Below are 22,742 nucleotides of genomic sequence, written 5' to 3'. Positions count from 1 at the left end.
GTAAAGGAATTTGGAGAGGGGTAGAGAGAGCAGATGTATATGAGGGGGATGAAGGAGGAAGACTCCACTAACCTTGCCATGGGTAGACTCCACTATCACTGTCACTCAGCTCACTCATTTAGATATCTGTAATAATCCTTTCTTATTAAAGGCATGATGCCTGAAATTTTGGGGGAGGGGACTAGTTGATTACATCGACCCCCAGTGCGTAACTGGTACTTAATTTATTGACCCCAAAAGGATGAAAGGCAAAGTCGACCTCTGTGGAATTTGAACTCAGAACATGTCGACGGACTAAATGTTGCTGAGAATTTTGCCCAGCATGCTAACGATTCTGCCAGCTCACTGCCTTCTGTATATCTGTAATAATTATTTCCAGATGGACTGGAAATCATTACTACTGATGCCCAGGTGGGAGTAATGAGTGACAGGGATAGCGGAGTCTACCTGTGTACAGAAACTGTATTTTGGGGATAAATTTTAAGCCTAAAATATCATGCAGGCAAAGGATATGTATGACTGACAAAGGGTAAGAAATTTGTGTCACAGCAAAGAATTGGATGTATGGTTTGTGTGTTAGTAAGAGACAATGTGTGGGGCTTAAGTTAGCTCAATATCCATGGATATTAAGGAAGAGGTATTAGATTTGACCAGTGAGTGTAGAATTATTTTTTGGCACCTGAAGAAGTAAGGAGACTGCCAGTATAATGTGAGGTTATGATCCATTGGCTGGAAACTTGGTTTGAAATCTTGCAACAGAGCAAACTCCATCCTTGGGTCAGAAGGTTACATTAAACCAAACAGGATGATGTGCTTACCACAAACTATTGTTGTATTTTTGTTTTCATTATTTTTTGTAATGATTATGGTTTGTTGCTGTTGTTTTATTTTATTTTTCTCTGATTTTTTTTTAGTTATTTTATTACTTTAAAATAAGTGAAGATAAATATTTTTGTATTGACAATGTTAATAAAAAGAATAACAAACGGAAGAAAAATATCACGAGATTTCAACAATCTAATATATATATACATGTGTGTAGAAAAAAGAGAAAGAAGATATTTTTTGACACTGAATCAATATATACTGAAAGTTTAAATTTGGTTACGCTGTTTAGGTTTTGTTAAATGTGAAACTCAGAGTTACAAAATTTGAACTTTCATCTTCAAAAAAATATAACAAGTAGTATAATATATGTGTTCGTGTGTGTTTTCAGTTATTGAATGTCCTTGTCTGCAACAGAGTGGTGAAGAAGAGTAAGACACATTGAACATAGACAATATTAAGCTGTTATCTAGGAAGTCACTTAAGCAATCTATAAATGCATTCAAGAGACACAAACCTGTAGAGATTAAAGTTTGTATAACGGCAAAGAGTGTCTTTGTGTATTTAATTCGGATTGGCACAGTCATTAGAGTATCAATAAAATATCTTATGGCTCTCTGTGTTCTGAGTTCAAATCGCACAGAAGTCAACTTTGCCTTTCATTCTTTGAGAATTGATAAAATAAATACCTGTCCAAGAGGTGGAATCATGGATTGTTAGAGAACTGAATAAAATACCTTGTAGCATTTGTTCCATTTCATTACATTCTGAGTTCATCTTCAAGAACTCTAGTGCTAAACAGTTACACATATTGCCATTTTTTTAAAGAAAATATCAGTAATGTAGAGAAAGAGACACGAATTGCTGCATGGGCAATTTCTGGTGTCTTTCAAAAAATCTTTGCCACAGAGAAATTTGATTTACAAACCCATGGTTTCAAGGAACATGCATGTATTCTCAAAACCATGTGGTTTTTAGAATAGTTTTAAATGTTAAATTCTGATTAAGAGAACATTCGTACACTGGATAGTTTCAGTCTGTTTCTGAAGATCCAAGGAAAGTGCAATATTTAAGTTGCTAGCATTTGTATTAGCCTTCATCATCATCATCATCATCATCCTCATCGTTTAACATCCGCTTTCTATGCTAGCATGGGTTGAACGATTTGACTGAGGACTGGCGAACCAGATGGCTGCACCAGGCTCCAATCTGATCTGGCAGAGTTTCTACAGCTGGATACCCTTCCTAAGGCCAACCACTCCAAGAGTGTAGTGGGTGCTTTTACATGCCACTGGCACGAGGACCAGTCAGGTGGTACTGGCAACGACCTCACTCGAATGTTTCTTCACATTCCATCGGCACAGGTGCCAGTAAGGCGATGCTGGTAACGATCACGCTTTAATGGTGCTCTTTACATGCCACCGGCATGGAAGCCAGTTAGCTGCTCTGGCAACAATCATGCTTGGATGGTGCTTGTGCTATCTTTTTACAAATAAATATATAATCATTGACTATGTTTTATGTGTTTGTCTTGTGGTAGCCAAAAAGATCAGGCAGGTTCATGACTGGAAAAATAATAGGAACCATAGTAACAACATATTAATTTGCATAACTCTTCCACCTCTAAAAATGTTTGGCCTTAATTTTGTAAAAATGCAACATAAGGAATTGAACCTGGTAAGATTTTTTAAAATTCAGCCTAAATTATGTGCACTGCACTGATGTATTTGATATTACTAAAACCAAATGTGGAATATATAATCTGAAAAGATAAAGTAATAATTATAGCTTTAGTTTCGACAATGTCTGACCTTGGACAAGAAACCGAATCACTTCTAATTAATTTCATATAAACACAAGCAATTCAGAGCTTTCGAACATCCATCTTATGAAAGTTCAATGATTGCTTGTGTTGTGTCATAATTAAACCCTCTGAAATCTTTCATCTCTTAATTTGATGTGAGATTTGATGCAAGATAACAATTACATTAGCTCTTTAAAAGATTTCCTGCAAAGATGCCAAAATATCAAATGATTCCAATTTATCTGAGAAATGGCTTTTTATTGGTGCAATATATAGTCTGAGATTTAAAATGCTATATGTGCGTGTATGATGCAAACTCAACTAATATGGCTGTAAGAGGATATAAACCAATAGCAAACTATGTAGACACTGTGTCTCTGTGTTAATCATCTAAACGCAAGTTTGCAAAGCTTAGTCATGTTGTCCAATTCAAAGTTTATTGTTTTATATTTTCCATTTCTCATATTTTCTGTTGTTTTCCATGCTACAAAATTTAGCAATTTAAATGTTTGGGAATAGTCCATTCATCTATTACCCTTGCTATATTGAATTACAATATGTTTCGGAAATAAACAAGAATATAAAATGAGAGTTAAAGCACACTAATGACTAGCCTGTACTTGAAAGATATAAAAATCATGGAAAAGGTTACAGTAGAAGGTAATGTAGATTTAGTATATGAGATTCTTGTTGCTTCTGCAAGATTCTCTGGAGAGAATTGGCAAATTGTTACTGTCTGGTTATTGTATATTCCTAATATTTTGGTGCATGTGTGTAGTAGAACTGTCGTTGTTGTTATTTAATCTTTGGTCAACACTGATTGAGAAAACTTGTAATCAAAGGCATTCCACTCATGACAATCCCAACTGATTTTTGCTTTTGTTCAGAATGTGTTTAGGTCTACGTTATCGAATATTTCCTTCCTTGTTTTAAAGAGAAGAAAGTGTGATATAAGGGAAATTTAGTTGCTTCTTTTAGAATGTTGTTGTACTAAGGAGATACTCACTCGTTAACTCACTGTAGTATGTTTGTGCATAATTTTGTTTTATAGGGTGTGAATGGGGTTGGGGTTATAACAGTGATATTTGTGTGTTAATGTATCTGGGTATCTGTGGCTGTTTATACTTGTATCTATAGGGGATGGTTGCATTCATGATGTAGCAGTATTTTTAATAATAGTAATATATCAATATATTTGAGGGTTAGTTTATTTGAATATCTATTAAGTTTTGGTGAAAGATATTTCAATAATTATAATAATGTAATTAATGATTATATACAATTCTTGAAAAAAGAATAACAAAAAATACCTGAATCTCTGAAGACTACTATTATTTTATTCAGCAAAACTGAAGGAAAATTAATCATTTTTCTTAAATTGATAAATGTTTTCCACATGCAAATAAAATATTTTCATTTCATTTAATTTAACGATAGAAAGCAACGTTTTTAAAATTCACCTTACACAAATTTGATAAAATGAGAATCATTTTTCTTAACAATAATTAATAGATAAAGATTTTTGTCAACACATTTGTAGCTCTCTGAATATATCTGAAAAGTTCAAACATTAATTTCAAAACACTTTCCTTCATTAATAAATAGATTATATGTTGTAATTCAGTTTCAACTTTTAGCTGTTTTATTTTTTGTTTTATTTTTTGTATCTTTTTTTTTTTTCCTTTTGTCTTTAAAAGCAAGCAGCATATGATTGGGTTTTTTTTTTTTGAAACAAGGCATGCTGAACATTGTAATAAATAAAAACTTGAACATCACTTAATGAATTAAATGTCACATGTTTAAGACTTCAGTGATGCACAACTATATTTTTTTTTATATGCTATGGAATGGCCCACAATTCTTTTTTCTATTTTTTCCTTTTTTTTTTTCTTTTTTGCAATATATCAATGTGTATAACGTTTATAATGTACATACAAATGTGAAACAGCATCAGCTGTAATAGTTTTCAGAGAGCAACATCTCCAAGAAATTTCTGAAAAGTTTCTCTGAGATAGAATATTACATCTAATTCCATTATGCCTTTGTATATACATTATAAATGTTATACATACCGGGATTTCAATTTAATGCTGTTTCAAGTGCATATATTAATATTTTATAATGACTGTGGTCCATGACAATATTATTTAAATAAAACAAAACATAAATGAATAACAGCTATAACACAGATTGAATCCAAATCACATAAGCCATATCTGAAAGGTAAAAATATCAAATTAAGTAAAAAAAAAAAAAAAACATAAGCAAATTAATCAGTGTGAATGTAGAAAATATTGACATCATGCATGTAACTTTTCTCTAATTATATAAGTGTCACTGTGGCCCACTGAAGATTTTTCATGACCCACTCTTGAGCTGTATGATTCATATTGTGCACCATTGGCTTAAGTGACAGTATACTGTGTGTGTGTGTATGTGTGTGTGTGTGTGTGTTGTGATGATGGTGGTGTTGGTGGGCGGTATTCACTGTATAGCAGTAGCAAGTTTCCATCAAACTGAATCTACAATGTAGGGTTTGATTCCTAGTTGAACCATTTTAATACACCTGTTCCATATACCATGGAGGTATATGGTCCAGTGGTTAGTGTGTTGCACTCATGATTGTGAGATCATGGTTTCAATTCCCAGATCAGGTGTTCCTTTTCTCTTAGTTATAAATGAGTAGCTGGGAAATTGATCCTGTGAAGAACAGGTGCCCTATTTCTTGGGTGGGGGATGTTTTAATCTCAGTCAATTACATGCCGTGGAAACCTGGTTAAACTCCAGTCTTTTTGCTCATGACAGACCTATGTTATAATCTACTCCATTTACTAGGGAGTTGTTAACTTGTAGACAATACTTTGTAGAAGAAAGGGCTTTATCACAGTCAATTGCTCTCAAATCATATTACACACTCACAAACAAAGCATTCATGGGTGATATTGTTAAAGCTCCAAGATATTTTACATTTCACAACATATTTATGTAGAGTCAAAGCTGCTGTCATTGAAAGAGGGTCAGTAAGCTGTATTCTATAACAAGCAACACTGACTTCATGGCTCTATCCACCATACAAATAATTATGAAGGAGAAATATATAGAGAAATCATTGTATCAATTTGTGAGTGTTTTGTTAACCTACTGTAGTGAATTTGAATTGTATTGCATGCATATATAGTTTACAGTGACATGGTGCTTGACAGAATGGCTTATTCTGCATATCCAAATATATAGCATTACCACTGCTTACAACAGAGAATTATACCATATTGTGGTCAAATCAGCCTGGGTGGATTCTATGTAGTCAATCACTTTCCTGCATATAGTAACTGATTCCCACTCAAATCACACCCTATCATCTTAGAAAAGAAGGCTACACTAGATAACATGTTTGTTCCTCCTCGAGCCATGCCTGGTTCATTAGAGCCAGTTTCCCGGTTTCTTTGGCATATAGGTTCCCCACCTGGACGGCATACTGGTTCGTCGCAGGTGAGCTGCAAGATGCAGGAGGAAAGAGTGAGAAAAGGTTGTGGCGAAAGAGTCAGCAGAAGTTCACTATTACCTCCTGCTGGAGCCACGTGGAGTTTAGTTGTTTCACTCATAAACACACACATTGCCCGGTCTGAGATTCAAACCAGCAATCCCTCGACCTCGAGTCCGCTGCTCTAACCACTTGGCCATGTGCCTCCACCTAGATAACATGGAAGATGAAATTTTCATTAGTGACTCCACATGGATTAAGTTAGAATTACAGTGGAGCAGGATTATTTAGTGACATCAATGTGGTTTATACTCAGTTCGAATTGCTATGGCTTTAAATATAGAAGAAAGATCAAGGGTCAAGCAATTCTTGGGAAAAAGACTGGGCAAAGTATAAGATGCTGATTAGCTGCTGGTGAATGGAAAAAGCCAATTCTTTTTATCATTCTGTGATGAAGAGAAAATGAATCTTCCATTCTTCATATTTTTCTTGTTTCTGTCATTACACACTTGCCTTGCTGGGGCACAACCTTGAAGGGTTAAATGAATCAACCCCAGAACTTAGCTTTTTAAAAGTATGCTACTTAATTCTATCAACCTCTTTTTTATTTTTTGTTTTTGTCAAAATGTTAATTTATTGGGCTGTGAATAAACCAATACCAGTTGACAAGAGGGTGGGGGAATAAACACAAACACACACACATGCGCACCCACAATATAGATACATATATATGTATATGTATATATATATGTGTATGTGTGTGTGTGTGTGTGTTTAAATAAATAACAAATGATGGATAGGTGTCAATTCATTACAATTGTTTCTAATGAATATCTTAATTGGTCAATGAGTACATTATACTTTTAAGGGCCTTATTCACCTGAATCTTAACATACATGCATCCATCCATGCATCCATCCATACATCCATCCATTCATACATACATACACACATACATACATATGACAAGTTTCCAAACAGTTTTTGTCTAACTAATTCACTCATAAGTCATTGGCTGGGCCAGAATTATACTAGAAGGCACTAGCCAAAAGTGCTGCAAGCTTCTTAACCACACAGCCAGCTATGTTTGCACTTATGTTTAACTTTGTAGGATACTAAACAAACAGATGAGTTAAAATCCTGTTTCAAGTCATCTATCATCAACCTTCTCTTGTGTCTACAGCCAAATAGATCTAAACACCGGAAGACATAAACTGTTTAGCACTAGATACCATGTAAGGAAGGATCATTGTTGCTTAGCTCAGCGTTTGCATTGATCAAGTAAACCCCTATTCAACCCCTTTCTAGATATGACCACTCTGTCTGGTTCCTGAAACAATACATCTAGGACCATATTATTCCAATGTGCACTTTTTTAAAATAGAGTCAGGTATGATTTGAGGAAGATCTAGCTGCTATTTTTAGCACATTGAATGACCACGTGGAAACTCTCTTGTTGGCTTGCACACAATATGGTGTGATTAACTGCTGCTGTATGCCATAGCAATACTTAACAGATAAGCAATGGGGAATATATCTAATGCTGGGCAGAAAATAAGAAAAGCTAAAACTAATTAGAAATACTAATATAGTGATCATCATCATCATTTTCATTACCACTGTTCTCATCCACTCTCTCCTCATCATTTAATGTCCAGTTTCCATGCTAGCATGCATCACCACAAGGTCAAATCCTGGTAGTGGTATGATGGCTTGTATACCTCTAACAGCTATACTGGTGGGGCACAAACCCCTGATAAGGCCCCACCCATGCTGGAAAGGTCAAAGGTGAGAGGCCAATCTGATATGGAACACTTCTTCACAGAGGAAAGCATGGGCTTACATGGGATCAACACTCCTACTTTGAGAAAAAGCAAACTTAACAGAAGCATCAATGACAATTCAAAACCAAGAAGAGCCAGGGGAGGAAAAAGACAGCCCAGGGTTGAGAACAATGAAGAAATGCTGGAAAGGTCAAAGGTGAGAGGCCAATCTAATATGGACCACCTCTTCTCAGCGGGAAGCATGGGCTTGCATGGGGTCAACACCCCTACTTTGAGAAAAAGCAAAATTAATGGAAGCATCAATGACAATTCAAAACCAGGATGAGCCAGGGGAGGAAAAAGACAGCTCAGGGTTGGGAACAATGAAGAAATGCTGTTGGTGGTTTATGTTTCATAGGAAACGAAGAACTTAAAAATGAATGAAATTCCATGTTGACATGGGTTGGACGGTTTGACAGGGTGGTGCAACAATGTCTACTTGGGTATAGTTACCCTGGATGGATCCCCTTCCTAATGCCAACCTCTTTACTTAGCATGTTGTTTCCTTCTTTCATTGCACCAACATTTGATCATCGTCATCGTCATCATCATTATCATCCCTATCATCAACATCATCACTTCGTCTGCTACTGCCACCACTACAGCCAACAAAACCACCACCACCACCACCACCACAACCATCATCATCATCACCATAATTTTTACGTCCACTTCTTCCCATAACCGGCATCAGTTAGACAGGACTTCTTGAGGCAGTATTCCATGGCCAAACCCACAGATTTTCTTTCTGTGTTTTCCTTCAAGTAAGGTTCTTTATTCACTGTTGTTTTGCACTAAACCACGGCCACTTGTTTTGCTTATGAGTGATATAAACATGTAAACACTGCCGAATCAGTATCAATGCAAAGACACACAGACACACACATATATATTTTTTTATTCTTTCTTTTCATTTGTTTCCGTCTGTGGTCATGCTGGAACACCGCATTTAGCTGAGCAAATCGACCCCAGGGCTTATTCTTTGTAAGCCTAGTACTTATTCTATCAGTCTCTTTTGCTGAACCACTAATGTTATGGGGATGTAAACACACCAACATCGGTTGTCAAGCGATGGTGGTGGGGGGAAAAACACAGACACACAAACATATATATATATATATATATATATATACGACAGGCTTATTCCAGTTTTAATCTACCAAATCCACTCACAAGGCTTTCGTCAGCCCCAGGCTATAGTAGAAGACATTTGCTGAAGGTGCCACGCAGTGGGACTGAAACCGGAACCATGTGATTGGTAAGCTACTTCTGCACCTATACATATATATATATATTTATTTATGTATAAAATTTTAATTTTTAAAGAAACATCACCAACATTTCTGGAAGAAGTTAGTAATCTTCTTCCACAAAGATTGGTAACATTCTCTTAGATAAAAAAAAAAAAATAATAGTTATATTAATTTAACATCTGCTTTCCATGCTGGCACAGGCTGATTGGTTTGACAAGAACTGGTAAGGCTGGAAGCTGCACCAGGTTCCTTTGTCTGTTTTGGCATGTTTTTTATTGCTGGATGCCCTTCCTATATATAGAGTAAAGGTGATGCATTAGATATAAATAATTACGGAGGTATCAAGTTGTTGGATCAGGTAATGAAAGTCATGGAGAGGGTCATAACCCAACAGATTAAGGAGTGAATCAGTTTAGACAAGATGCGTTTCGGGTTTGTACCAGGAAGAAAGCACTACTGATACTATATTTCTGGTAAGACAGCTGCAGGAGAAATTCCTAGCCAAAGATAAACCTCTGTATCTGGCTTTCATTGACATAGAGAAAGCCTTTGACAGGGTCCCCCAATCCCTTATCTGGTAGTCAATGTGGAAACTAGGGAAAGATGAGTGGTTAGTGAGAGCTGTACAAGCCATGTACAGGGATGCTGTCTGTAAGTTGAGGGTTGGCAACAAGTAGAGTGAAGAATTCTGGATAAGGGTAGGGGCCCATCAAGGATCAGTCCTCAGCCCCTCTTATTCATCATAGTCCTCCAGGCAATAACAGAGGAATGCAAGACAAGATGTCCCTGGGAGTTTCTCTATGCTGATGACCTTTATCTAATAGCTGAGTCTCTATCAGAACTAGAGGAGAAGTTTCAGGTGTGGAAGTAAGGTCTAGAATCAAAGGGCCTTAGAGTCAATCTAGAAAAACCAAAGTCTTAATAAGTAGAAAGGCAGACAAAACCCCTTCAGGTAGATGGCCCAGTTTGATCTGTAGAAAAGGTATACCCAGTGTAAGCTATGGACACATAAGAGGTGCAGCAATATCAAAGGAAGATAGTTTTTGTGTGTGGCAAATGCTCAGGGGCAATACACCCTGTAAATGTGCAGAAAACAGCTTCTGTCACATGACAGGGGGAAAAAACTAGAAGTAGTTGATAGCTTCCGTTACCTAGGTAACCAAGTCAGTAGTTGGGGTGGATGCTCTGAAAGTGTAGCTGCTTGAATAAGAATAGCCTGGGCAAAGTTCAGAGAACTCCTACCTCTGCTGGAGACAAAGGGCCTCTCACTCAGAGTAAAAGGTAGACTGTATGATGCATGTGTGCAAACAGCCATGCTACATAGCAGTGAAACATGGGCCATGACTGCTGAGGACATGCATAAGCTTGCAAGGAATGAAGCTAGTATGATCCGCTGGATGTGTAATGTAAGTATGCGTACATAACAGAGTGTAAGTGCCCTGAGAGAAAAGTTGGACATAAGAAGCATCAGATGTGGTGTGCAAGAGAGACGACTGTGCTGGTATGATCATATAGATGAGGACAGCTGTGTGAAAAAGTGTCATACCCTAGTAGTATAGGGAACCTGTGGAAGAGGTAGACCCAGGAAGACCTGGGATGAGGTGTTGAAGCACGCCCTTCAAACATTGGGCCTCACTGAGGCAATGACAAGTGACTGAGACCTTTGGAGATATGCTGTGCTTGAGAAGACCCAGCAAGCCAAGTGAGACTGTAACCGTGGCCTATGCCAGTGCAGCATAACCGGTCCATTTAAGAGTACCTTTCAATCATTGGGCAATAGACTGCACTTGCAAAGACCTGTTGAGTCAAGTGAAGTCATTGTCATGGCCAATGACAGTATTTCCTGATTTCGCACCTGTGCTTGTAGCACATAAAAAGCACCATTTGAGTGTGGTCATTGCCAGTGCCCCCTGACTGGCTCCTGTGCCGATCACATAAAAAGTACCATTCAAAAGTAGTTGATGCCAGTACCACCTGACTGGCCCTCATGCCTGTGGCACATAAAAAGCATCCACTATGCTCTCAGAGTGGTTGGTATTAGGAGGGGTATCCAGCTGTAGAAACTTTTCCAGATCAGATTGGAGCCTGGTGCAGCCTTCTGGCTTCCCAGCCCTCAGTCAGACCGTCCAACCCATGCCAACATGGAAAGCAGACGTTAAACGACGACGACGGTGATATATATATATATATATATATATATATGTATATATATATATATATATATAGTTCAAAATGATGGAAGAAACAAAACAACAAAAAGCAGAAATAGGCGAGAGAACAACAGATAGAGTGAATTAGTTTGACACTCAAGAAAAAATGGAAGAAATCTTTAATGTTTCAAGCCTACACTCTCCAACAGAAAGGAAAGAGGAGAGAAAACAGATGGAGAGAGGAAAAAAATGGAAAGAAAACAATATGTGTCTGGATTAAGAGTTGCGCATATTGAATTTCATATATATATATATATATATTATATATATATATATCACTGAATCTGTTAGAATAATTAATACTAGTCACTGAGTCAATAATAGCCTTTCCGCATGACATTAGTTTTTCTCATTAGAATTGTTATGTTCTGCATTAGATATATTCATTTGCACTGAACTACTGACGACCATATTTTTCAGCAAGTCAAATTTTTCAGACGAACACATACAGCCAAAAACAGGTCGGTCACCTTGTATATCAAGACAACTTTAGAAGACCAAAAATTCCAAGAGAAACGGAGTAGGATTTGGAAAGATAATGACAAAATGTCTATACTATATACTATATCGATTTGAATGCTGGAAAATACAGCTAAGAGTTCAAGTCTTGCCATAGAAAAAATACTTGTGGCATAGAGGTCAGGGTTATATATTATTTTACTCGGAAGGAGGTAAGTGTTGGCCACAGGAAGAGCATCTAGCCGTAAAAAAAATCCATCCCAACAAATTCCATCTGAACCATGCAAGCATGGAAAAATGGACATTAAAACGATGATGATGATGATGATGATGATGATGGTGACACTAGTATTCTGTCTAGGGAAAACTCTGTCTCTCATCCCTATAACATCACAAATAATAGAGATAAGAAGCGTCCCTTAGGACCCTTGAAGGTTCATGGGGATTCACAGAGGCATGAAGAGAGTGCCTTTCCACGAATGTAAGGTGGGGTAGGGGGTGAAATCAGCTCAAAGTTGTTTTGTGAAGTAATTTGGGTTACCATGAAATACAAGGTTTTGGTGAATGAAATTGAGATGATAGAAATTTAAGTGAAAGAATTAAATTATTGTTATGTAATAAAATTTGAAAAGAAAAAAATTACAATTTCAATAGAATATATTCTTAAATATAATTTAAATAATTCTTTTACTCTCAATTTTTCTATTATCATGGTATGCATGCGTGTTTGTGTATACACATACATATATGTATGCAAATGTATACAGGTATATAATGTGTGAGTAATGTAAGCAGATGTGTATGTATGTATATATTCATACACACATATATACATACGCATATATATCTATATATATATATATATATATTTATATACATATATATATATTATTATATATATATATGCACATGTATATATATGTATATATATGTTGTGTGTGCATATATACATGTACACACACACACACAGATAATCATACACATACAGATGCACATACATATATTAATATTGTTCATATGGTATTGATTACAATAAATAAATATAAGAAAACATCTTCGTATTCTCACACTGATAGCTAAATTTGATTCTTAATTTAATATATTTCTATGGTTGGGTAAGTACTTCAGGGAGGGCTTGTATGAAGTCGCAAATAAATAATTTCTAAAGATATAATGCTTGTTGAAGTCTGAGAAGCAATAATGAGGTGACCATAGCATCAGCTTAGTTTTATGCATGGCTTCAATAGTTTTCTCTTTTTTTGTAAAAATAATATTAACAATAATAATAATAATGACAACAACAACAATAATAATAATAGTAAGCAAACAAAAATTTCTCCTGGGTCGAAATGGGTCTCCTTTGTATATTGACTGAATTTCCAGAGCTTTTAAGAAAGTCTGGAAGTAGATTCAATTCTAAACATGATGAATATAATAAAAAAAATGGATAAGAACAGTGAAAAAATATTAAAAAATAAAGCAAAATTTAGATTTCTCGCTGAAGAAAGTTAATAAGAAAATTAATAAAGCATGAATAATAATAAAAAAAATATATAAATTAAATATATAAAAAAATTTCTGGTCTAAAATGTCTGTATAAAGTAAAAAAAAAAAAGTAGACAAAAACAGAAAAAATGGGAAGAAAAAGAAAATGTCAACAGAATTAATGTAAAATAAGAGAACTTTCAAGGAATTTTTTTTTGCAGCAAGAATTTTTTGTTCCAAAGAGGTAGTTTTTATACCAACTTTCCTATCTAAACAGAAAATTTGAAAACTTCCAAGTTTGTGAAATATGATACAATATGATGGAATTAAATTTTCTTTTTCTTTTTTTTTCTTTGATTGGGGTGGATGGAGTTTGCCAAAATATTTTATTTTAGCCACAAAACACTTATGTTTCTTTCGTCATTTTTTTTTTGCTTCTTGTTTATTTTTTTCATTCCAATCAACTCGAAGCTAGAGTGAGGTATATCTGGAATATGTGGGCATCAAGATTTTTGATTGGAGTTCACTTTTTTAAGTATGAGTCACTGTTGGTTTCTATGCATTCTGCCAACCATTGCAAAATGACCTGTTGTAAAATTGACAAAATGTGTCTAGTATAATACCTGGCTCCCACAGTATTAACACTTTCTTAACCCTTTTAGAGAATTCTCATTCCCTTACTAGGGATCAAAAAGAAGTGGGAGAGAACTTGTCAATGACTTTGTCTATGTACATAGTTCCAACAATATTCAAAAGGATGAAGAAACTTCTCGCAGAATAGGAAAAGCAGCACCAGCAGTTTTCTAGTTCAATAAAACATGGTTTGGCAAAAAATGTTCATTCAAGTTGAAACTTTTTTGTTACGATTCATTTTTTTTGTCCAGTTTACTGCATGGCTGTGAAACCTGACATTTATTATTATTTTATGATAAGGACCTTGTTGATTGGTGACATATGGCACTGGAGAAGACCCATCAACCTGTGCAAGCATGGTGAAATATTTTTAAAATGGGGTAGAAATGGTGTCTGGGATATCTGTCTACAACTGGGCCTTTCATCCAGTTTGTACCAGCTAATACCCCATCTGCTGCTCCTCTTGTTTATTTGATACTCTCTCAACCCCTTTCCTATTCACTGTGCCACGCCAAGCATCACATTCTGTTATCACAAACCATTCCTGTAATTACTCATCACTCACTCACTCTTTCTTTTTCTCTCAGCAAACAAATAGCTGCCATTAATGTCTCTCATCCATTACAATGCCTGGATAAGGAAGGATTGCATTGGATCTCTTGTTATCCATTGCACTCTCAATTTTACCCTCCTTTACTACTCACCGCAATTTCTCCTTCCAGTCAGTCTTTTATTCACATCAATCATTCTTTTATTATTGCCATCTTGCTATTCCTTATCAACTAGTATTACTTCTAATTCCATATTGATATCTGTTGCACTCTTTTACCACTAACCATTTCTGATACTCTCACTCACTCTCTCTCTCTTTTCTATTTGCAAACATGTAGCTGCCATTAATGTCTCTCTCCCACTACCTTCTCTCTCTCTCATAACACCCTACCTTTACTGCTTCTCTTGATTAGTCCTTTGGCATTAATCTCTCACATTTCTTTCTTTTTCCAATCACTCACTTTCCCCCCTTTCATACTCTTTTTTCTTTTTCTCTCCCATCCTATGTCATCTTCTGCAACCAATCTCTCTTCTACCCACTCCACTGGCCACATTATCCTGAATAGAGACAATATAGTACAGTGAGAACACTCTTTAGTCTTGCAGGGCAAAAGGCAATCTCGCTAGTACCACCACCATGATAAAATTTGTCCAGTACAGCCAGTCACGTGACTGGCAAATGATCAGAGACATTGTCGGGCTAACAAAACTCTGTAGTTTGTCTTCTTGAGGACATGACATTCTTTCCAATGCAGGTGCATGATAAATGCACCCAGTACACTCTGTAAAGTAGCTGGTGTTAGGAAGAACACTCAGCTATAGAAATTTGCTAAAATTTAAATATATCATCCTTAGAAGAGCAGAAACTTCGAATATGAACTAACTCAGAGTGTGACAGCCCACGAGAGCTTTTGCCAAATGGAAAGCAGAGATAAAATGGTAACTGATGCTAATAATGATGACAATGACAAACACTGAAGAATAATGTCATAAGGTTTCTATTGAACCAAACATTGGTTTACTGCAATTCTGATGGTGAACGCAACAAAGGTGTCTCTGTAACTAGATGCGAAACAACTATCTCAAAGGGCTTCATTTTTAAAGGGGAAGATTTCCATTTTTCTAACCAAAGTTTCATAGTCAAACCATATGTACACACGCATGCCAAAATACACACATACAAATATATAGATATACACACACATACACACTTTAAGTAATCATTTTTCAGGAAATCATAAAAATGCCAGGTATTACAATATACAAATATACAGTCCAAATAGTTTATTCTCTTTTGCCTCATGAGCACCAGCTCATCAGGCAAAGTGAGGCTTTGAAAACGCAGTCGCCCTGCATTTTGCTTGCCTAAATTATACACACACACACACACACACAGTTTAATTTTATATATATATATTTTATATCTTCATTATTATTTATCATCGATTTTCCATGCTGGCAGGGGTTGGACTATAAATCTATAGTTTATATATATATATATATATATATATATATATACACACACACACACATATATTTATATATATATATATAAATAATAAATATGCCCTTTTTAAAGCCTAGCCAGGCTCAAGGGCCCGGTTTCCCGGTTTCTATGACGTATGTGTTCCCCAGCTGGACGGGACGCCAGTCCATTGCAGCGTTACTCATTTTTGCCAGCTGAGTGGACTGGAGCAACGTGAAATGAAGTGTTTTGCTAAAGAACACAACGCGTCGCCCGGTCCAGGAATCAAAACCACTATCTTACAATCATGGTGCTGACACCCTAACCACTAATCCACGCGCTTCCACACACACACACACACCACACACACATATATATATATAATATATATATATATATATATATATATATATATATATATATATATATATATATATACACATACATACATATATATATATATATATATATATATGTTGCTTATATATATAGGGAAGCAAACTGCTTAATTGCAGTCATCCCTGCACTGTTTTCAAAACTAAGTAGAACACAAGACAATGAAGCAAGCATCAGCATCTGGCAGGAGTTAGGATTTAGCATGCTTTATTCTTCCCATATTAGCCAATGACCAAAGATATTCTTAATAACTCTGGCCATTTCTTCTTTTTTTTTTTGTTTGTTTTCATGCATAGTGTATCTGCAACCATATTATCCAATCATCCAATCTGTTTTTCGCTTTTTTTTTGTTTTTTTTTCTACAGTGGTAGAGTGATACGAGGAATATTTTTTTTCTTGTTTTTAGAGGCTAAGTGACAATACGGAGACTTTCAGTCTTGCTAATCACATACTGTGGTGCCCACCACACAGAAGTACAAACTCGAAAGGTTTGGCATCTGACCAATCAGAGAGATAACTATTATTATTTTTCTTTTCGTTTTTTTTCTTCTTGAGAGTGAATATGTGAGAATACTGACTGCAGACAGACCCCCCAATTCAGTATGCTGACTAGTTTATATTGATGACAATGAAGGGGCTCAAAGTAAGAAGGAAAAATGATTGTCAGTCACAGATAATATTCCTCGTGTCAATTTATAATTCAATTTATTAGTCAATGATATCATATGATAAAACAATAGCAATACAATGCTCACTACCAGCTTTTACAAGTAGTCAAGTACTGGCATGGTCAAATCCACTATATATCCTTTTCTCTCCCCACATTTACGAGCTGAGTTTATATAAAAGACATTATTATTACTAATATTACTATATTATTATTATAATTATTATTAAATCAAAATTAAAAGAAGAGTGCCATTGTCATCAAGTGAATGATATTTCGACATCTTGTGTGTCTTCAACAGGTTCAAAAAATAATTTTGTCAATCTACTTCATTTTGGTTAATATATAAAGGATTGAGGGAACGCCTCCTGAAGATATAAGAGTCAAAATTATTATTATTATTATTATTATTATTATTATTATTATTATTATTATTATTATTATTTATCACTCACAGGTTTTGTTGTAACTCCTGGAAACTTGCATGCATAGTGGGCTTGCTACCTGAAGCCTCTGGTACCATGCAATCTATTCTTTCCCACTATCTAATACTTCCCTGATGATGATTCTGGCTATGCCAAGGACGCAAACATTTTGTAGTGGTTCTACTGGACACTCTGTTCTGATTTCATTTATATTCTTCTTGATGCCTTCTGATATTGTCCCCAAGGATACAACAATTAATGACACTATCTTTATTGTCTCTCGTATTTTAGAGGATTGTATATGTCTAAATTTCTATTTCCATCTTCCTTGTATTTTTATTATTATTATTATTACTATTACTATTATTATTATTACTCTTTTACTCTTTTACTTGTTTCAGTCATTTGACTGCGACCATGCTGGAGCACTGCCTTTATTCGAGCAAATCAACCCCAGGACTTATTCTTTGTAAGCCTAGTACTTATTCTATCGGTCTCGCCTGCTGAACTGATAAGTTGCGGGGATGTAAACACATCAGCATCAGTTGTCAAGCGATGTTGGGGGGACAAACACAGACACACAAACATATACACACACATACAAATAAACGACGGGCTTCTTTCAGTTTCCATCTACCAAGTCCACTCACAAGGCTTTGGTCGGCTCGAGGCTATAGTAGAAGACACTTGCCCAAGGTGCCACGCAGTGGGACTGAACCCAGAACCATGTAGTTGGTAAGCAAGCTACTTACCACACAGCCAGTCCTGCACCTATTATTATCATTATCATTATTATTATTCAAGGATTAGAAACGATGAGCTGGCAGAATTGTTAGCATACGAGACAAAATGCATTGTGGCATTTCATCCATCTTTACGTTCTGAGTTCAAATTCTGCTCAGGTTGGCTTTACCATTCATCCTTTCAGAATTAATGGAATAAGTAGCAGTCATGCGCTGGGGGGATCAATGTAATCAGCTGACTCCCTCTCCTAAAATTTCAGTCCATGTGTCTATAGCAGAAACAATTACCATCATCGTCATCATCTTTTGTCTTTTACATTTTACTTATTTAAGTCATTAGGCTGCAGCCATGCTGGGGCACTGCCTTGAAAAAATTGACCCCAGCACTTATTTTTTTAAATTTTAAGCCTGGTACTTATTCTATCAGTCCCTTTTACCAAACTGCTAACACACCAACACTTGTCCTCAAGTGGTGGTGGGTGCAAATGCATACACACAGATATATACATACACACATATATATATCTATATCTATATATATATATATATATATATATATATATACATATGTGTATGTGTGTGTGTGTACTAGCACACCTTTACAGCCCCTTCTTTTGTGTTACATTGTTATATGCATGAATAAGCCTCAATGGCAGAATAAAATAAATTATAATTATAATTATTATTGTCATTATTATTATTATTATTATCATTATCATTATTATTATTGATGTTATTATTAAGGGGTGTTGACTAGCAAAATTATTGGACACTGGAAAAAATCCTCTACAATATTTTCTCTGGCTCTTTCCATCTACGCAACTTCTCTGCTCGCCTGTCATGGGTGGGTCATTGGGGTAGAGTCCTCAGGCACCACCTCCAAAGGATTCCAACAGAAGAAACCATCATTAGGCTTTCTAGCTGGATTCCTAAGCATGTCCAACTGAGACAATGGATGTTATCCAACCATCTCATCCTTGGTTTGTCCCTAAATCTTCTACTTGTTGATTCAATTTGCAAATTCTGTGATTGTTTGCTGTGACATTCTGAGTACAAATTTTATAATGGTGAACATGACCATTATTCATTATCATGGAGTCAATAAAATATAGCACCAGTGAAGTACTAACATTAATACAATCAACTGTGTTTCTCCCCAAAATGTTGGGCCCTTGTATCTGTTTAAGAAATTATTATTTGGCTCAGTCATTTCACCTTGGTCAAAATGCTTGGTGAGCTGGCAGAAACGTTAGCATGCCAGGTGAAATGCTTCACGGTATTTCGTCTGCCATTACGTTGTGAGTTCAAATTCCACCGCGGTCGACTTTGCCTTTCATCCTTTCGGGGTTGATAAATTAAGTACCAGTTATGCACTGGAGTCGATGTAATCAACTTAATACCTATGTCTGTCCTTGTTTGTCCCCTCCCCTCTATGTTTAGCCCCTTGTGATCAATAAAGAAATAGGTATTTCATCTGTCTTCACGTTCTGAGTTCAAATTCCACCCAGGTCGACTTTGCCTTTCATCTTTTCGGGGTCGATAAATTAAGTACCAGTTACGCACTGGGGTCGACGTAATCGACTTAATACCTATGTCTGTCCTTGTTTGTCCCCTCTATGTTTAGCCCCTTGTGGGTAATAAAGAAGTAGGTATTTAATTATGTCTCCTTTATAATCTGTTCTTAAGATTATTGGAGTCAAATATAGATCCCCTATTTTTGGTTTTTCTGGCATTAAAATGGTATTAAAGATGTATACAAACACATATGACATACCACTCTGCCTATGATGTCTGAAGAGACCAGTTCATACTATAGCCTACGAAACTTGAACAGAGCTGAATCAAATTGTTATCAAATATATATTAACACACAAACACACGTGCACACACACACACACACACACACACATATGTGGATGGTGCTCTATTGGTTTCCATGATGAGAATTCAGATGTTTAATTAACTGAGTTACCTGTTTCTGAATCAACATGCAAGTGGCTGAGCATTCCACAGACATATGTACTCCTGACATAATTATCAGGTCAAATCAGGTTGATACAGTGTATGACAAAGTTGCACATTTTGAATGACAAGTACAGTCCAAGTGACAGGCTTCCATACAGTTTCTATCCAATCAATGTCACTCACAAGGTATGGGCTGACCCATAGCTTTAGAAAATATTTACCTAAGATGCTACAGTAGAATCAAACCCAGAATATCATGATTGCAAAGCAAACTTCATAACCATTAAGCTATACTGTGTGTGTGTGTAATATTTACTATTTTATTTTACTTGTTTCAGTCATTTGACTGTGGCCATGCTGGAGCACCACCTTTAATCGAGCAAATCGACCCCAGGACTTATTCTTTGTAAGCCTAGTGCTTATTCTATCGGTCTCTTTTGCCGGACCGCTAAATTACGGGGACGTAAACACACCAGCATCAGTTGTCAAGTGATTTGGGGGGGACAAACAGATACACACACACATACATAATACATATATATATATACATATATACGATGGGCTTCTTTCAGTTTCCATCTACCAAATCCACTCACAAGGCTTTGGTCAGCCTGAGGCTATAGTAGAAGACACTTGCCCAAGATGCCACGCAGTGGGACTGAACCTGGAGCCATGTGGTTGGTAAGCAAGCTACTTACCACACAGCCACTCCTACTCCTATTATATAATATTATATAAATATGTGTGTGAGTGTTTCTGTGTGTATTTACATCCATATATGTATACACATACATGTGTGTGTGGCAGGGTGCATATCTAATTATATATTGTCATATGTGTGTATATGCATGTGTTTGTACACGTTTGTATGTCAATATAGAAGTAAAATTTCATTATCTTTTATTATGTGACTGTTCTTGCTACTTTGCTTTCACTGTTTCAAGTATTTCTATTTTTTTTTTGTCAGACTCATAACCAATGACAATCCACCAATGCCCATCCCATTTTCTTTTAGGTGGGGACTACATTATCTAATATCAATAACCCAAGGATATGCTTTTATTATGATTTGGCTTCTATGTAGACCTAGCGGGCAGAGCAATACCACAAATGATGACTTTGGCAACAAAGAATTGATTTATTGGGTTCATTATTCTGTTCTTGAATTGTTTAGGATTTCTTCCTTAGGCCACAGGTTACCATTTTATTGAAGAAGGATTTTGCATATGTGGCATTCCTGTCATTACTTCTAGAACATCATCTATGTAAGAGAAATAACTTCAGCCAAGAAATCTTAACTGTATTAAGAATTTAGTTTGCTAAAAGATTATATTTCCAATGCAATGCACATATACATACAAGCATAATAATCGTTGAAGAAACCATGATAATCATTAATTAGTTGTAATCAATCAATTGATTTATTTCATCATAAGAGATGCCACACTGCTTAAGATTAGGTCTTTGAATTTACTTGAGCTGTCATTTTACTGTGGCCTGGTAGAGAAAAGGCCATTTTTTTTAAAAGACAAAATATGAAGACAATGCCAGTAAGAAATGTCAAATAAACCAGGCAACCATAATTAATTATGATAAATTAATTGATTAACAATTATTTTATTAAGTTAGATTGAATATTTAAATTAATCACCAAGAGACAGGGTACAATTATGCATGCCATATCCTATTCACTTTCTTTGGTATTATAACTTCCTTATGTATATTCATATGCACTTTTATTTCAATATTACCTATTCACACACACACACACGCACACACACAAACACACACATACACACATATAAATATATATGTTCATATGTAGTTTAGCCATTTCACTGTTAACCCACCCATGTTAGCCTCTGGCTGTATGTTACCAACCTGCCTGGATTTAAATCAAAACATTGACCAAAATGATATTATTGCAAGATTGACAAAGCAAGGGTATTAATAGATAAAAGCACCATCATAATTTTAAGTCTGAACCATTTTTTTTTAGTTCCAAGTACCAGCTTAATATGTAGTGAGCACCGTACTCTTTAATCTATGAGATCATATGGTAACATTGAAGACTTTATTTTTTAAGTTGCATATTACGTACAGATCAGTTCTCATACTCTCTCTCTCTCTCTCTCTCTCTCTCTCTCTCTCTCTCTCTCTCCTTCTTGTCTCACTTACTGACACTTCACTAAGCAGTTCTTTCCTCAAAATCTTATTTCACTGAATTTCCCCACCCTTACATTCTGTCTTATAGATGCTGAAGCAGAAAACATTAATGGTTAATAACATCAATTTCACCAATCTTAGAGGGTCTGCAAAGGTTGTGGGTGCTCCCCTTCTTTTTCTACTCCTTATGAATAAAAAAAAATGGTGTGTATGTATATATATATATATAGGCAGCCCTTTATATACAATATATATATTTATGCAACATTTTATATATATATATATATTTACATATATATATGCATTTATGTATGTATAAAACATATATATATTTAACAATTTATGTATATATATATATATATTAACAAGTATAAATTTAGAAATTATAAT

The 22,742-nt window shown here is 35.6% G+C and overlaps 2 long non-coding RNA genes across 2 annotated transcripts; both read right to left on the bottom strand.

Moving 5' to 3' along the window:
- Positions 1-4,356: 4,356 nt before the first annotated feature.
- On the bottom strand, positions 4,357-6,812 carry LOC118765605. Its single transcript, XR_005001466.1, has 2 exons — positions 6,321-6,812; positions 4,357-6,007 (listed from the first exon to the last, which is right to left on the bottom strand). It is a non-coding gene; the product is annotated as an uncharacterized LOC118765605 (long non-coding RNA).
- Positions 6,813-13,692: 6,880 nt separating this feature from the next.
- Positions 13,693-22,616, bottom strand: LOC118765608. The gene is made up of 2 exons (XR_005001469.1): positions 22,304-22,616; positions 13,693-14,845 (listed from the first exon to the last, which is right to left on the bottom strand). It is a non-coding gene; the product is annotated as an uncharacterized LOC118765608 (long non-coding RNA).
- Between the last annotated feature and the right edge of the window lie 126 nt (positions 22,617-22,742).

Source organism: Octopus sinensis, linkage group LG12 (genome assembly GCF_006345805.1).
Source record: "Octopus sinensis linkage group LG12, ASM634580v1, whole genome shotgun sequence".
Classification (NCBI taxonomy): domain Eukaryota; kingdom Metazoa; phylum Mollusca; class Cephalopoda; order Octopoda; family Octopodidae; genus Octopus; species Octopus sinensis.
The sequence above is the reverse complement of the archived record's forward strand: the minus strand, read 5'-3'. Positions and strand labels throughout refer to the sequence as shown.